The 15,570-nt window shown below is 40.2% G+C and overlaps 1 protein-coding gene across 3 annotated transcripts in view; it reads left to right on the top strand.

The window, feature by feature from the left end:
* LOC141157138 (vitamin D3 hydroxylase-associated protein-like) overlaps positions 1-15,570 on the top strand; it is a 320,295-nt gene that overhangs the window by 25,215 nt on the left and 279,510 nt on the right. The gene's annotated exons all lie outside the window — the stretch shown is intronic.

Below are 15,570 nucleotides of genomic sequence, written 5' to 3'. Positions count from 1 at the left end.
TGATATATACTCCCCAGCAGTATATAGTGTAATATGTGATATATACTCCCCAGCAGTATATAGTGTAATATGTGATATATACTCCCCAGCAGTATATAGTGTAATATGTGATATATACTCCCCAGCAGTATATAGTGTAATATGTGATATATACTCCCCAGCAGTATATAGTGTAATATGTGATATATACTCCCCAGCAGTATATAGTGTAATATGTGATATATACTCCCCAGCAGTATATAGTGTAATATGTGATATATACTCCCCAGCAGTATATAGTGTAATATGTGATATATACTCCCCAGCAGTATATAGTGTAATATGTGATATATACTCCCCAGCAGTATATAGTGTAATATGTGATATATACCCCCAGCAGTATATAGTGTAATATGTGATATATACCCCCAGCAGTATATAGTGTAATATGTGATATACACCCCCAGCAGTATATAGTGTAATATGTGATATACACCCCCAGCAGTATATAGTGTAATATGTGATATACACCCCCAGCAGTATATAGTGTAATATGTGATATACACCTCCAGCAGTATATAGTGTAATATGTGATATATACCCCCAGCAGTATATAGTGTAATATGTGATATATACCCCCAGCAGTATATAGTGTAATATGTGATATATACCCCCAGTAGTATATAGTGTAATATGTGATATATACCCCCAGCAGTATATAGTGTAATATGTGATATACACCCGAGCAGTATATAGTGTAATATGTGATATACACCGAAGCAGTGTATAGTGTAATATGTGATATACACCCCCAGCAGTGTATAGTGTAATATGTGATATATACCCCCAGTAGTATATAGTGTAATATGTGATATATACCCCCAGTAGTATATAGTGTAATATGTGATATATACCCCCAGCAGTATATAGTGTAATATGTGATATATACCCCCCAGCAGTATATGGTGTAAAATGTGATATATACCCCTAGCAGGATATAGTGTAATATGTGATAGACTCCCCAGCAGTATATAGTGTAATATGTGATATATACCCCCTGCAGTATATGGTGTAATATGTGATATATACCCCCAGCAGTATATAGTGTAATATGTGATATACACCCCCAGCAGTATATAGTGTAATATGTGATATACCCCCCCAGCAGTATATAGTGTAATATGTGATATATACCCCCCAGCAGTATATAGTGTAATATGTGATATACACCCCCAGCAGTATATAGTGTAATATGTGATATACCCCCCCAGCAGTATATAGTGTAATATGTGATATACACCCCAGCATTATATAGTGTAATATGTGATATACACCCCCAGCAGTATATAGTGTAATATGTGATATACACCCCCAGCAGTATATAGTGTAATATGTGATATATACCCCCTGCAGTATATAGTGTAATATGTGATATACACCCCCAGCAGTATATAGTGTAATATGTGATATACACCCCCAGCTGTATATAGTGTAATATGTGATATACCCCCAGCAGTATATAGTGTAATATGTGATATACACCCCCAAGCAGTATATAGTGTAATATGTGATATTTACCCCCCAGCAGTATATAGTGTAATATGTGATATACACCCCCAGCATTATATAGTGTAATATGTGATATATACCCCTCAGGAGTATATAGTGTAATATGTGATATACCCGCCCAGCAGTATATAGTGTAATATGTGATATACCCCCAGCAGTATATAGTGTAATATGTGATATACACCCCCAGCAGTATATAGTGTAATATGTGATATACACCCCCAGCAGTATATAGTGTAATATGTGATATATACCCCCAGCAGTATATAGTGTAATATGTGATATACACCCCCAGCAGTATATAGTGTAATATGTGATATACACCCCCAGCAGTATATAGTGTAATATGTGATATATACCCCCAGCAGTATATAGTGTAATATGTGATATATACCCCCAGCAGTATATAGTGTAATATGTGATATACACCCCCAGCAGTATATAGTGTAATATGTGATATACACCCCCAGCAGTATATAGTGTAATCTGTGATATACACCCCCAGCAGTATATAGTGTAATATGTGATATATACCCCCAGCAGTATATAGTGTAGTATGTGATATACACCCCCAGCAGTATATAGTGTAATATGTGATATATACCCCCAGCAGTATATAGTGTAATATGTGATATACACCCCCAGCAGTATATAGTGTAATATGTGATATATACCCCCAGCAGTATATAGTGTAATATGTGATATATACCCCCAGCAGTATATAGTGTAGTATGTGATATACACCCCCAGCAGTATATAGTGTAATATGTGATATATACCCCCAGCAGTATATAGTGTAATATGTGATATACACCCCCAGCAGTATATAGTGTAATATGTGATATATACCCCCAGCAGTATATAGTGTAATATGTGATATATACCCCCAGCAGTATATAGAATCATAGAATCATAGAATGGTAGAGTTGGAAGGGACCTCCTGGGTCATCTGGTCCAACCCTCTGCTCAAAGCAGGATTCACTAGATCATCTCAGACAGATGTCTGTCCAGCCTCTGTTTGAAGACGTCCATTGAAGGGGAACTCACCACCTCTCGTGGCAGCCTGTTCCACTCATTAATCACCCTGTCAAAAAGTTTTTTCTAATATCTAATCTGTGTCTCCTCCATTTAGTTTCATCCCATTGCTTCTAGTGTTTCCTTGTGCAAATGAGAATAAAGATGATCCTTCTACAATGTGACAGCCCTTGACATATTTGTAGACAGCTATTAAGTCTCCTCTCAGTCTTCTTTTTTGCAAGCTAAACATTCCCAAATCCTGCAACCGTTCCTCATAGGACATGGTTTGCAGACCGGTCACCATTCTGGTCGCTCTTCTCTGAACTTGCTCCAGTTTGTCTATGTCTTTTTTAAAATGTGGTGCCCAAAACTGTACACAGTATTCCAGATGAGGTCTGACCAAAGAGGAGTAAAGACCGATAATGACTTCACGTGATCTAGACTGTATGCTTCTGTTAATACATCCCAGAATTGTATTTGCCTTTTTTGCTGCTGCATCACACTGTTGACTCATGTTCAGTCTATGATCTATTAGTATACCTAAGTCTTTTTCACATGTACTGTTGTTTAGCTCTATTCCTCCCATTCTGTATATGCTTTTTTCATTTTTATTGCCCAGATGTAGTACTATAGTGTAATATGTGATATACCCTCAGCAGTATATAGTGTAATATGTGATATACACCCCAGCAGTATATAGTGTAATATGTGATATACACCCACAGCAGTATATAGTGTAATATGTGATATACCCCCTGCAGTATATAGTGTAATATGTGATATACCCCCCAGCAGTATATAGTGTAATATGTGATATACCCCCCAGCAGTATATAGTGTAATATGTGATATATACCTCCAGCAGTATATAGTGTAATATGTGATATACACCCCCAGCAGTATATAGTGTAATATGTGATATTTACCCCCAGCAGTATATAGTGTAATATGTGATATACACCCCCAGCAGTATATAGTGTAATATGTGATATACTCCCCAGCAGTATATAGTGTAATATGTGATATATACACCCATCAGTATATAGTGTAATATGTGATATACACCCCCAGCAGTATATAGTGTAATATGTACCAAGGGAGGAGTCCGGTACATATTACCAGGGGAGGAGTCTGGAGGAGATAATTTGCATATTCCCACTGCATTTTGGGGTAAGTGAAGAGTCTCCGCGAGCTCAAAGAACACTGGATTTTGGCTGTTGGAGCTGAAAAGAGGACATCGGTAAACCAGGGGAGGAGTCCTGAGGAGATAATTTGCATATTCCCACTGCATTTTGGGAACATTAACAGTAAGAACATGGAAGAGTCCAGGAGCCATTTGGTGAGCTGCATATCCTGCTACATGTTCACAGACTTGCCAGTGGAAAAGCCAAACTTCACATGCCAGAAATGCAAGCTTGTGTCCCTGTTGGAGGAAAAGTTGCGAAATCTAGAAGAGAGGTTAACTACCTTGAAAATCATTAAGGAAGATGAAGAGTTCTTAGACAGAGCAGAATTATCTCTTCATGATTCAGAAAGAGAAGAAATTCGAACTGCACCTGAGGAAACAGAGGAATGGAAGCCTGTGACCCACAGAAGCCGGAGGATCGAGAGGCAGTCAGCACCCATACTGCTCAGGAACCAGTACCAGGCTCTCACGCAGGAGAACCATGAAGAAATACAGCAAGATAAGACTTTGCCAGCAATGAATAACCTTGTAAGCCCTCAGAATCCTCCTGGATGGAGAAAGAAGAATGTTGTGAAGAAAAAACGGAGAGTGGTGGTCATGGGGGATTCCCTGTTAAGAGGAACAGAGGCCGCTATCTGCAGACCAGACATAACCTCAAGAGAAATGTGCTGTCTTCCAGGAGCAAAAATTACAGATGTGTCTGACAGGATATCAAGACTCTTCAGACCTACAGATCACTACCCATTCCTGCTAATACATGTGGGGACAAATGACACCGCAAGAAAGGACCTGGAAACCATCTGCAGTGACTTTGAAGACTTAGGCAAGAAAGTGAAAGAATTGGGAGCGCAGGTGGTCTTCTCATCCATCCTCCCAGTGGATGGCCATGGAACAATGAGGTGGAATAAGATTCTACAGGTGAACAACTGGCTACGTCGATGGTGCCATCAACAAGGATTTGGATTTCTGGATCACGGAATGAATTACCTATACGATGGACTACTTGCTAGAGATGGGGTGCACCTTACGAAGACTGGGAAACATGTATTTGGAAGTCGCCTTGCTACACTCATCAGGAGAGCTTTAAACTAGAACAATGTGGGAAGGGAAGCAAAAGGCCAGAAAAAGCCATACAGCTGACAAATACTATTGAGATCTCTGCTACTGGAAGTGGAAAAGAAGAACAAAGACAAAACAATCTAAATAATAAAAATATGGGAGGAAGAGAAACCAATCACAAACTAAAATGTTTTTATACAAATGCACAAAGCATGGGCAACAAACAAGGAGAATTGGAAGTACTAACGCAGGAAAAGGAATATGATGTCATTGGAATCACTGAAACTTGGTGGGACGATACACATGATTGGAATACAAGGCTAGAAGGATACAACTTATCTGCAAGAAACAGACTTGATAAACGAGGAGGAGGTGTCGCATTGTATGTTAGAAAAGCGTATATCTGCACAGAGATTGAAGCTTCAGAGACTGGGAGTTCTGTGGAAACTGTTTGGGTAAGAATACAAGGAGAGAACAACGGAAAGGACACCATTGTAGGCATTTTCTACAGGGCACCTGGGCAAGCTGAAGATATGGATGAACTCTTTATGCATCAAATGACCAAGTTCTCCAAAAAATATGACGTAGTGGTCATGGGAGATTTCAACTATCCAGACATTTGTTGGGAATCTCTCTCAAGTAAAACTAACAGGTCAAGCAAATTCTTATCCTCTCTTGCTGACAACTTTATCTTCCAAAAGGTAGGGGAGAAAACAAGGGGATCTGCTACTTTGGCTCTAATCCTTATAAACAGGGAGGAAATGGTTGAGGAGGTAAAGGTGGCTGGGACCCTAGGAGGCAGCGATCATGCTATTATAGAATTTTGGATCACTAGAGGAGGAAGACATGTGAAGACTCAAACTTCAAGGTTAGATTTTAGAAAGGCAGATTTTAAGAGACTCAGAAAGAGAATAGGAGGGATCCAATGGCTGGATGTCCTTAAGGACAAAAATGTCCAGGAAGGATGGGAAATTTTTAAAAATGAGATTCTCAAAGCACAATCGTTAACAATCCCGAAAAGTAGGAAGAATGGGAAGCATTTAAGGAAACCAGGATGGATGAACACAGAACTTAAACACATGCTAAAAAGAAAGAAAGAAATGTTTATTAAATGGAAAGAGGGAGGCATATCTAAAGAAGATTATAATGCAGTCTGCAGATCCTGTAGGGCACGTATCAGGTTAGCTAAAGCTGACAATGAATTAAGGCTTGCAAGAGATGTCAAAAGCAATAAAAAAGGATTTTGGGGGTATGTCAAAAGTAAAAGAAAAGTCAAAGATGCTATAGGATTTTTACAGGATGAAAATGGAGAAATGGTAAGAGAGGATGTTGAGAAGGCCGAACTTTTTAATTCCTATTTTGCATCTGTTTTCTCTCCGAAAGAAAATGTAACATCAACTGATTTTCACTGTCCTTTTAAAGGAATAGAGGAATCCAAGTTATCTGTAAACAGAAAGATTGTGAGGGAATATTTAGCTAACATAAATGAGTTCAAGTCTCCAGGTCCAGATGAATTACACCCCAGAGTACTGAAGGAGATCGTAGAAGAAATTTTAGAACCACTCTCCATAATCTTTGAAAATTCTTGGAGAACAGGAGAAGTCCCAGAAGACTGGAGAAGAGCAAATGTTGTTCCTATCTTCAAAAAGGGGAAGAAGGTGGACCCAGGGAACTATAGGCCGGTGAGTCTGACTTCTATACCAGGAAAGATCTTTGAACAAATTATTAAACAACATGTATGTAAGTACATGGATAAGAATGAAGTGATTAACCAGAGTCAGCATGGGTTTATAACTAACAAGTCATGTCAGACTAACTTAATTTCCTTCTATGACAGAATCACTGACTAGGTGGATCAGGGAAATGCTGTAGATATAGTATATCTTGACTTCAGCAAAGCATTTGACAAAGTATCTCACACCATCCTTATTGAAAAAATGACCAAGTATGCAATGGACCAGGCAACTGTTAGATGGATTCATAACTGGCTTAGTGATCGGACTCAAAGGGTGGTTGTAAATGGCTTCACATCCAGCTGGATGAATGTCTCAAGTGGGGTACCACAGGGCTCCGTCCTGGGACCTGTATTGTTCAACATCTTTATCAATGATTTAGATGAAGGAATTGAGGGTAAACTGATTAAATTTGCTGATGACACAAAGCTAGGAGGGATAGCTAATACTAGAGAAGAGAGAGAGAGGATTCAAAAAGACCTAAATAAACTGGAGCAGTGGGCAGCAACCAACAGAATGGTTTTTAACAGGGATAAATGCAAAGTACTACATCTGGGCAATAAAAATGAAAAAAGCATATACAGAATGGGAGGAATAGAGCTAAGCAACAGTACATGTGAAAAAGACTTAGGTATACTAATAGATCATAGACTGAACATGAGTCAACAGTGTGATGCAGCAGCAAAAAAGGCAAATACAATTCTGGGATGTATTAACAGAAACATACAGTCTAGATCACGTGAAGTCATTATCAGTCTTTACTCCTCTTTGGTCAGACCTCATCTGGAATACTGTGTACAGTTTTGGGCACCACATTTTAAAAAAGACATCGACAAACTGGAGCAAGTTCAGAGAAGAGCGACCAGAATGGTGACTGGTCTGCAAACCATGTCCTATGAGGAACGGTTGCAGGATTTGGGAATGTTTAGCTTGCAAAAAAGAAGACTGAGAGGAGACTTAATAGCTGTCTACAAATATGTCAAGGGCTGTCACATTGTAGAAGGATCATCTTTATTCTCATTTGCACAAGGAAAGACTAGAAGCAATGGGATGAAACTAAATGGGAGGAGACACAGATTAGATATTAGAAAAAACTTTTTGACAGTTAGGGTGATTAATGAGTGGAACAGGCTGCCACGAGAGGTGGTGAGTTCCCCTTCAATGGACATCTTCAAACAGAGGCTGGACAGACATCTGTCTGAGATGATCTAGTGAATCCTGCTTTGAGCAGGGGGTTGGACCAGATGACCCAGGAGGTCCCTTCCAACTCTACCATTCTATGATTCTATGATTCTATGTGATATACACCCCCAGCAGTATATAGTGTAATATGTGATATATACCCCCAGCAGTATATAGTGTAATATGTGATATATACCCCCAGCAGTATATAGTGTAATATGTGATATACACCTCCAGCAGAATATAGTGTAATATGTGATATACACCCCCAGCAGTATATAGTGTAATATGTGATATTCACCCCCAGCTGTATATAGTGTAATATGTGATATACACCCCCAGCAGTATATAGTGTAATATGTGATATACACCCCAGCAATATAGTGTAATATGTGATAAACCCCCAGCTGTATATAGTGTAATATGTGATATACACCCCCAGCTGTATATAGTGTAATATGTGATATACACCCCAGCAGTATATAGTGTAATATGTGATATATACCCCCAGTAGTATATAGTGTAATATGTGATATATACCCCCAGTAGTATATAGTGTAATATGTGATATATACCCCCAGCAGTATATAGTGTAATATGTGATATATACCCCCAGCAGTATATAGTGTAATATGTGATATATACCCCCAGCAGTATATAGTGTAATATGTGATATACACCTCCAGCAGAATATAGTGTAATATGTGATATATACCCCAGCAGTATATAGTGTAATATGTGATATACTCCCCAGCAGTATATAGTGTAATATGTGATATATACCCCCAGCAGTATATAGTGTAATATGTGATATATACCCCCAGTAGTATATAGTGTAATATGTGATATATACCCCCAGCAGTACATAGTGTAATATGTGATATACACCCAAGCAGTATATAGTGTAATATGTGATATTTACCCCCCAGCAGTATATAGTGTAATATGCGATATACACCCCCAGCATTATATAGAGTAATATGTGATATTTACCCCCCAGCAGTATATAGTGTAATATGTGATATACACCCCCAGCTGTATATAGTGTAATATGTGATATACCCCCAGCAGTATATAGTGTAATATGTGATATACACCCCCAAGCAGTATATATTGTAATATGTGATATTTACCACCCAGCAGTATATAGTGTAATATGTGATATACACCCCCAGCATTATATAGTGTAATATGTGATATATACCCCTCAGCAGTATAGTGTAATATGTGATATTCACCCCCAGCAGTATATAGTGTAATATGTGATATACACCCCCAAGCAGTATATAGTGTAATATGTGATATACACCCTCAGCAGTATATAGTGTAATATGTGATATACCCCCCAGCAGTATATAGTGTAATATGTGATATACACCCCCAGCAGTATATAGTGTAATATGTGATATTTACCCCCCAGCAGTTTATAGTGTAATATGTGATATACCCCCCAGCAGTATATAGTGTAATATGTGATATATACCCCCAGCAGTATATAGTGTAATATGTGATATATACCCCCCAGCAGTATATAGTGTAATATGTGATATATACCCCCCAGCAGTATATAGTGTAATATGTTATATATACCCCCAGCTGTATATAGAGTAATATGTGATATACACCCCCAGCTGTATATAGTGTAATATGTGATATATACCCCCAGTAGTATATAGTGTAATATGTGATATATACCCCCAGTAGTATATAGTGTAATATGTGATATATACCCCCAGCAGTATATAGTGTAATATGTGATATATACCCCCAGCAGTATATAGTGTAATATGTGATATATACCCCCAGCAGTATATAGTCTAATATGTGATATACACCTCCAGCAGTATATAGTGTAATATGTTATATATACCCCCAGCTGTATATAGTGTAATATGTGATATATACCCCCAGCAGTATACAGTGTAATATGTGATATACACCTCCAGCAGTATATAGTGTAATATGTGATATACTCCCCAGCAGTATATAGTGTAATATGTGATATACTGCCCAGCAGTATATAGTGTATTATGTGATATATACCCCCAGCAGTATATAGTGTAATATGTGATATACACCTCCAGCAGTATATAGTGTAATATGTGATATACTCCCCAGTAGTATTTAGTGTAATATGTGATATACACCCCCAGCAGTATATAGTGTAATATGTGATATACACCCCCAGCAGTATATAGTGTAATATGTGATATACACCCCCAGCAGTATATAGTGTAATATGTGATATATACCCCCAGCAGTATATAGTGTAATATGTTATATACACCCCAGCAGTATATAGCGTAATATGTGATATACACCCCCAGCAGTATATAGTATAATATGTGATATACACCCCCAGCAGTATATAGTGTAATATGTGATATATACCTCCAGCAGTATATAGTGCAATATGTGATATATACCCCCAGCAGTATATAGTCTAATATGTTATATATACCCCCAGCAGTATATAGTGTAATATGTGATATACACCCCCAGCAGTATATAGTGTAATATGTGATATACACCCCCAGCAGTATATAGTGTAATATGTGATATATACCCCCAGCAGTTTATAGTGTAATATGTGATATATACCTCCAGCAGTATATAGTGTAATATGTGATATATACCCCCAGCAGTATATAGTGTAATATGTGATATACACCCCCAGCAGTATATAGTGTAATATGTGATATACACCCCCAGCAGTATATAGTGTAATATGTTATATACACCCCAGCAGTATATAGCGTAATATGTGATATACACCCCCAGCAGTATATATTGTAATATGTGATATACACCCCCAGCAGTATATAGTGTAACATGTGATATATACCTCCAGCAGTATATAGTGTAATATGTGATATATACCCCCAGCAGTATATAGTGTAATATGTGATATATACCCCCAGCAATATATAGTGTAATATGTGATATACCCCCCAGCAGTATATAGTGTAATATGTGATATATACCCCCCAGCAGTATATAGTGTAATATGTGATATATACCCCCAGCAGTATATAGTGTAATATGTGATATACACCCCAGCATTATATAGTGTAATATGTGATATATACCCCCCAGCAGTATATAGTGTAATATGTGATATATACCCCCTGCAGTATATAGTGTAATATGTGATATATACCCCCAGCAGTATATAGTGTAATATGTGATATACACCCCAGCAGTATAAAGTGTAATATGTGATATACTCCCCCAGCAGTATATAATGTAATATGTGATATACACCCCCAGCAGTATATAGTGTAATATGTGATATACTCCCCAGCAGTATATAGTGTAATATGTGATATACACCCCAGCTGTATATAGTGTAATATGTGATATACACCCCCAGCAGTATATAATGTAATATGTGATATACACCCCCAGCAGTATATAGTGTAATATGTGATATACTCCCCAGCAGTATATAGTGTAATATGTGATATACACCCCCAGCAGTATATAGTGTAATATGTGATATACTCCCCCAGCAGTATATAGTGTAATATGTGATATATACCCCCTGCAGTATATAGTGTAATATGTGATATATACCCCCAGCAGTATATAATGTAATATGTGATATACACCCCCAGCAGTATATAGTGTAATATGTGATATACCCCCCAGCAGTATATAGTGTAATATGTGATATACACCCCGAGCAGTATATAGTGTAATATGTGATATACACCCCCAGCAGTATATAGTGTAATATGTGATATATACCCCCAGCAGTATATAGTGTAATATGTGATATATACCCCCAGCAGTATATAGTGTAATATGTGATATACACCCCCAGCAGTATATAGTTTAATATGTGATATATACCCCCAGCAGTATATAGTGTAATATGTGATATACACCCCCAGCAGTATATAGTGTAATATGTGATATACTCCCCCAGCAGTATATAGTGTAATATGTGATATATACCCCCTGCAGTATATAGTGTAATATGTGTTATATACCCCCAGCAGTATATAGTGTAATATGTGATATACACCCCAGCAGTATATAGTGTAATATGTGATATACACCCCAGCAGTATATAGTGTAATATGTGATATACACCCCCAGCAGTATATAGTGTAATATGTGATATATACCCCCAGCAGTATATAGTGTAATATGTGATATATACCCCCAGCAGTATATAGTGTAATATGTGATATACACCCCCAGCAGTATATAGTTTAATATGTGATATATACCCCCAGCAGTATATAGTGTAATATGTGATATACACCCCCAGCAGTATATAGTGTAATATGTGATATACTCCCCCAGCAGTATATAGTGTAATATGTGATATATACCCCCTGCAGTATATAGTGTAATATGTGTTATATACCCCCAGCAGTATATAGTGTAATATGTGATATACACCCCAGCAGTATATAGTGTAATATGTGATATACACCCCCAGCAGTATATAGTGTAATATGTGATATACACCCCCAGCAGTATATAGTGTAATGTGATATACACCCCCAGCAGTATATAGTGTAATATGTGATATACACCCCAAGCAGTATATAGTGTAATATGTGATATATACCCCCCAGTAGTATATAGTGTAATATGTGATATACACCCCCAGCAGTATATAGTGTAATATGTGATATATACCCCTCAGCAGTATATAGTGTAATATGTGATATACACCCCCAGCAGTTTATAGTGTAATATGTGATATATACCCCCAGCAGTATATAGTGTAATATGTGATTCATACCCCCAGCAGTATATAGTGTAATATGTGATTTATACCCCCCAGCAGTATATAGTGTAATATGTGATATACACCCCCAGCAGTATATAGTGTAATATGTGATATACCCCCCAGCAGTATATAGTGTAATATGTGATTTATACCCCCAGCAGTATATAGTGCAATATGTGATATACACCCCCAGCAGTATATAGTGTAATATGTGATACACACCCCCAGCAGTATATAGTGTAATATGTGATATATACCCCCCAGTAGTATATAGTGTAATATGTGATATACACCCCCAGAAGTATATAGTGTAATATGTGATATACCCCCCAGCAGTATATAGAGTAATATGTGATATACACCCCCAGCAGTATATAGTGTAATATGTGATATACACCCCCAGCAGTTTATAGTGTAATATGTGATATATACCCCCAGCAGTATATAGTGTAATATGTGATAAACACCCCCAGCAGTATATAGTGTAATATGTGATATACCCCCCCAGCAGTATATAGTGTAATATGTGATTTATACCCCCAGCAGTATATAGTGTAATATGTGATATATACCCCCCAGTAGTATATAGTGTAATATGTGATATACCCCCCAGCAGTATATAGTGTAATATGTGATTTATACCCCCAGCAGTATATAGTGTAATATGTGATTTATACCCCTCAGCAGTATATAGTGTAATATGTGATATACCCCCAGCTGTATATAGTGTAATATGTGATATATACCCCCAGCAGTATATAGTGTAATATGTGATATATACCCCCAGTAGTATATAGTGTAATATGTGATATATACCCCCAGTAGTATATAGTGTAATATGTGATATATACCCCCAGCAGTATATAGTGTAATATGTGATGTAACGGGTCTGGGCGGCGGAACCTCTGAGCTACTATACAAGGGGGCGGTCCTTGTAAGGGAGCGGGTGGCGACCAGGGTAGACGGGCAGGCAGTCACGGCAGGTGACCGGGACAGTCTCTGAATGAACGGACAGGAGGTCACGGCAAGTGACAGGGGCAGTCTCTGGATGAACGGGCAGGAGGTCACGGCAAGTGACCGGGGCAGTCTCTGGGTAAAGGATTGGTACGACCTGTGGCGGCTGATGATAGACGTGAGCTCCCAGGTGAGCAGGCGAGAGTCTCTGGATAAACGGGTGGTCACAGCATGTGACGGCGGAGCCTCCAGGAAGACCAACAGACTGGTAGCAGATGAGCGCTCCCAGGTGAGCGGGCAGGAGTCTCTGGACAGGCGGGTGGTCACAGCACGTGACGGCAGAGCCTCCTGGTAGGCTAGCAGACAGGCAGCAGATGAGCGCTCCCAGGTGAGCGGGCAAGCTGGTCCTTAGACAGACTGACAGGAGTTGGAAGGCAGACCGTCGGACCTCAGGCTAGCAGGCAGGTAGCAGGATATCAGGCAGGAATCTGGCAGGTATCTGGCAGGTAACTGGCAACGGGACCTGAGGGCTGAAGCAGAGTAGTGAACAGTGCTACAACATTGCTCGGGCACCTCCATTTTGGAGGAGCTGCCTTTTATATGGGACGGCGCGCGCGGTCCCTTTAAGAGAGGGGGAGCGCGCGCGCGCGCCCTAAGCACACTGCCGGGGAAGGAGCGCGTGCCGGAAGCAGCGAGGAGAGAAGCGCTGGAGGACGCCGCGCCAGGAGCGGGGAGGTGAGAGGTACGGCGTCTCTGCCTAGAACGGGGCAGAGACGCCGATGCTACAGTACCCCCCCCTTTAGGCCCCCTCTTTTTTTGGCCAGAAAGAAATTTCTCAAGAAGAAGCGGGGCGTTGATGTTCTCCCTGGGTTCCCAAGTTCTCTCCTCAGGACCAAACCCCTTCCAATCTACCAGAAAAAAGGTTTTTCCTCTTACCCTCTTGGAGGCCAGAATACTCTCTACCTCAAAGATGTCATCAGCGGAAACCGGAGCAGGAGGGGCACCTGGATTTTTGGAAAAAAAGTTAAAGACAACGGGTTTGAGGAGAGATACGTGGAAGGAGTTGGGGATCCGTAGGGTGGCCGGGAGTTTTAATTTGTAGGCCACAGGGTTAATTTGCCTGAGGACTTCGAAGGGGCCGATGAATCGAGGACCCAACTTGTAGGAGGGTACTTTGAGCCGCACATGTTTGGATGAGAGCCAAACCTTGTCTCCCGGACGGAATTGGGGCGGATCCAGACGTCTCTTATCAGCATATCTCTTCATCCGCTCAGAGGAGAGAAGAAGAGCGGACCTGGTGCTCTCCCAAACAGTAGAAAATTCGCTGACAAGAGACTCCGCAGCAGGGTTGTCCACAGAAACGGAGACAGGAAGTGGAATCCGGGGATGTTGGCCACCGACTATAAAGAACGGGGATTTGGAAGAGGACTCGCTCTCATGGTTGTTGTTATAAGAGAACTCGGCCCATGGTAGGAGATCCACCCAGTCCGAGTGGTGAGCATCAACGAAGTGCCGGAGGTAGCTGGTCAAGATCTGATTGATCCGCTCCACTTGACCATTGGACTGAGGGTGGTAAGCGGAGGAGAAATCCAGGGTAATGTCCAGCAGCTTACATGTGGCTCTCCAGAAGCGAGAGGTGAACTGAACCCCACGATCCGACACGATGTGGAGGGGCAGACCATGGAGACGAAGATGTGGCGGATAAAGTCTTTAGCCAGCTCGGGTGCAGACGGAAGACCAGGCAGGGGAATGAAGTGGGCCATCTTAGAAAAACGGTCAGCGACAACCCAAATGACAGTACAACCGGCAGAAACTGGAAGGTCGGTGATAAAGTCCATAGCGATGTGTTGCCAAAGAGCAGCAGGTACGGGAAGGGGCAGAAGATGGCCGGCAGGTAGATGTCGGGGAACTTTGTTATGGGCACAGGATGAACAGGCCGCGACGAAGTCTACCACGTCCTTACGCAGGGTAGGCCACCAGTAATGCCGGGTAATAAGTTGGAAGGTCTTCTTTTGGCCAGCATGGCCAGCTAGTTTAGAAGAATGTCCCCAGCGAAGAACCCTCTCCCGATCTGGCACAGCTACGAACGTCTTACCGGGTGGAAGACGAGTCAGATCCAAGGGGGCCACATTCATCACCTTG

The sequence above is a fragment of the Phyllobates terribilis genome, unplaced genomic scaffold (genome assembly GCF_046119375.1).
Source record: "Phyllobates terribilis strain yellow unplaced genomic scaffold, ASM4611937v1 Scaffold_8__6_contigs__length_399053987, whole genome shotgun sequence".
Classification (NCBI taxonomy): domain Eukaryota; kingdom Metazoa; phylum Chordata; class Amphibia; order Anura; family Dendrobatidae; genus Phyllobates; species Phyllobates terribilis.
This window is presented reverse-complemented; position numbering and strand designations above follow the sequence as displayed.